The sequence below is a fragment of the Lolium perenne genome, chromosome 3, assembly GCF_019359855.2.
Source record: "Lolium perenne isolate Kyuss_39 chromosome 3, Kyuss_2.0, whole genome shotgun sequence".
Classification (NCBI taxonomy): domain Eukaryota; kingdom Viridiplantae; phylum Streptophyta; class Magnoliopsida; order Poales; family Poaceae; genus Lolium; species Lolium perenne.
In genome coordinates this window covers 27,039,086-27,042,368 of record NC_067246.2, presented here as the reverse complement: position 1 = coordinate 27,042,368, position 3,283 = coordinate 27,039,086, and the positions used below count along the sequence as shown (strand labels likewise).

At 41.9% G+C, this 3,283-nt stretch overlaps 1 long non-coding RNA gene across 1 annotated transcript; it reads left to right on the top strand.

The window, feature by feature from the left end:
• Positions 1 to 1,078: 1,078 nt before the first annotated feature.
• Positions 1,079 to 1,787, top strand: LOC139830063 (uncharacterized). The gene is made up of 2 exons (XR_011753974.1): positions 1,079 to 1,166; positions 1,272 to 1,787. It is a non-coding gene; the product is annotated as an uncharacterized lncRNA (long non-coding RNA).
• The last annotated feature ends 1,496 nt before the right edge of the window (positions 1,788 to 3,283 follow it).

The window sequence follows — 3,283 nt, the reverse complement described above, 5'->3', positions numbered from 1 at the left end:
TTTAAATGTTTAGCAAAAACGGGTATGCTCTTGAATTCTCAGAGCAACACACAATAATTGGATGAAGCCATGAAGGAAGGAGTAAAGTGGTGATCCGCAAATTGCAGAGGAAAGATATGGAGTATTTCTTCCAGGTGTAAAGGGGAAAGCTAGGAAGAGAGAGTTCCAAAGACTTGTTTGTGACTGGAGTGGAATATCAGGATATGTTAATTGCTACTAACTATTGTTTAAGATGGATTAATCGTCAACATATTGGTACAAGGCATATTTGTGCAATACCAATGTTTACTACAGTACCCACAGGATAATTTTGTGCCTACTAGCTAGTACTACAAATTGAGGTTTCTAGGAAAGTTGGGTGGCCTATGCTACTTATACTATCCTGGTACTTAAATTGCATGCAAGCTCTTGGTTATAAAAATTGAATTCATGTTTCCTCGAAACAATGATCGAACAAACAACAGCTTAATGTATTATTGAGGAAAAAATGAATAGAATCCTCTTTGTTACTGCTTTGTTATGATTAATGGAAGTCTGAAAAAAGGCTCTTGTAGTCACTGACATACTATATATACTTCTTTGTGGAGCAGGGGTACTAGAGTCTATAGCACGTAAGGGTGCTTTGGTGGCAATGGAGGGATCAGTCAACTCCGACAACAAGAGTAAAGGAGTTGGTTACCAAGATGGAAAGAGCGGTGGCAAGATGCGAATGTCACCATGGGTCTGGAGGTATTTGACTGCTCCATCTGCTCCAACCCCCTCAGGCCTCCCATTTTCCAGGTACTAAGTAAACTAGTACACTTCCTTTTTGTTGTACATAACACTAGCTATTGGATCAACAAAATAAACAATTTTTTATATGATACGTTTCAGTGTTCTAAGGGAATTCCATTTGCTCGCCTTGCTGCGACAAGCTCCCGAAAGCGACCGCTCTGCTGTCCAGCGCTGCTACATCATGGACCGTGTCGTCAACAACATCTTTGTTCCCTGCAAGCACGGATGCAACAGGAAGATTACCTACTACAACAAGGATGCGCACGAGGGAGTGCCTGATTGGGCCCTGCGTGTGCCTGTCTGCGGATGTGGCTTTGTCGCACCAACAACGGCACTCCTGGGCCATCTTACCACCCTGCACAAGTTGCCAACAACACCGCTTGAATTATTCGGTATGTTCTACTTCCCTGTCCAGCCAGGATCTCAAGTGCTATGCAGCGAATATGGTCGACTCTTCCTTCTTGATGTGGTTCCGCTCGAGTCCTTTGGCCATGCAGTCTTCCTTGGGTGTGTCCGGCCAGAAACTCCGCAAGGCACGGTCGATGTATCTCTCTGCTTCTCGAGCTTCGAAGGGCATTTTCAAGCCTCAAAGGTTGAAATCAAACCTGATGGAGAACCAAAACAATGCTTGTTTGTCTTGCCTGGTAGAGAAACCAAGGTCGTGGTCGGCATGAAGATATGTATTGGGTACTTTGACAACGACGAGCTGCAGGAGGAGGAGGAGAAGGAGGACGAAGATATGTGTGAATACGACTACGACTTTGACCATGAGGAGGAGGTTGACGATGATTATGATTGATTTGATGTCTCATCAATGTGTATGGGTGCAATACGTTTTGAAATACTTTATGCAATTAATCTCCTACATTCAGTAGGTTATGCTTTATACTCGCCCCGAACTATCCAACAGTGCTCCAATGTTTCTATCACTAGTCCTTTGAAGAGCGTTTCTAATATGTATGTATCTGAATGATTATGGAGCGTTTCTACATCAACATGTTTAGAATTCCTTTCGCGTGTACTGTTGTTCTGAAGTACTATGAAGGTAGTACTAAAAATATCAGTTCCGGGACCAAGAATTCCTTTCTTCGTGTGTCTTGTTGTTCTGAAGTGCTATAGTGAAGATATTTCAAACAAAATGTTCAGCAATATCAGTTAGGACATTTCAGCGGCCCGGGGCAAATGGAGGCTTTTGTGTCTTTTGTGTCCGCACGGATAAAAAATGGGTCTGCACCCTAGCTCAGCGGTTCAATGCATAATGACCGGCCTGACCGCGGGATGCAAATGCAGTCAAATTTGGGGTTGAAATGTATATGCAAGGAGTCCGCGTGCGTCATCCGCTGTGTTCTACATGGCTCGCCCGCCAGTGGCCCAGATGTCACTTGTCACTTCCACTCCAAAAAATCGTATTCGAGCGGAGGAAAAAACCCTACCTAGCCATGGACGTCCTCGCCGCCTTGGAAGCTGAGGAACCTGCCACAGTCATCACACCTGCCGTCGTTGACGACACTGCACCATGGCAGGCTCAACCTGCGCCACCTCCACCGGCGACGATAAGAAGGCGAAGGTGCCGAAAAAGCTGTTGTCACAACAGGAGAAGTCAGTCCAGGCCGTCAAGCGATGGGACTAACTACTCGCGGTGGTGGATATCACACTCTTTAGTGCTCAGTGAAAGTTGCTCTATCGCGCATCAAAGTTACTTGTTAAAAAATTTCGTCGAAACATATGAAGATGTGGTCTAGTTTCGAAGCTCTCGTCGTGGGGATTTTAGAAGTGAAAACGAATTATAATTTCGCCGCACGGTTTAAGTGTTACAGTTTTTTACAAAACCAAACCTGATATTAGCTAGCTTACTACGTATTTCTTTTTGACAGCCGGAGACCTGGTTCGTGTGCCCGGGACGTCTCTCTGGCACGCGCCCGCCCAAAAGATTTCAGGTCAAAACATGGCAGAGGCTTTAAATCTGCTAACTGCCCAAAAAACTTAGTTAGAAGAGAGAGGACTTTCACAGCAGCTGCTCAATGCATACCCGTATCTAGATTGACTATATTGCATCAAGATTTGTGCTAGCTTTTTTTTCTCCTTCTCAAACAACTTGCTATTTTTCTATCTCTCACACCACACAATCTTTGAACTTAAAATTTTGCATATCACCTAAACATAACAACTAGAATGTGGGAAAAAAATTCCGAACTTTATATATATATATATTTCAAGAATTTATTTTGAATTTTAAAATAATTTCAATTTTTGAATTGCAAAAAAATTTCAAACTATTTTTCCTCTATTCTATTTATTAATTCTGAGTGACTTGCAAGCAAATCAAATCGAAATATTACATAATTTGAGAGATATAAAAAAGAAAAAATCAAAAAATGTGCAGAGCGAGCCACCTGCTCTATTCAAGTTTTTCCTAGTTACAAAATTAATAATTTTTAAATTTGACCAATTATATTCATGAAAATATAAAATAATTACATTGTGAAAATATATTATCTTATGATAAATC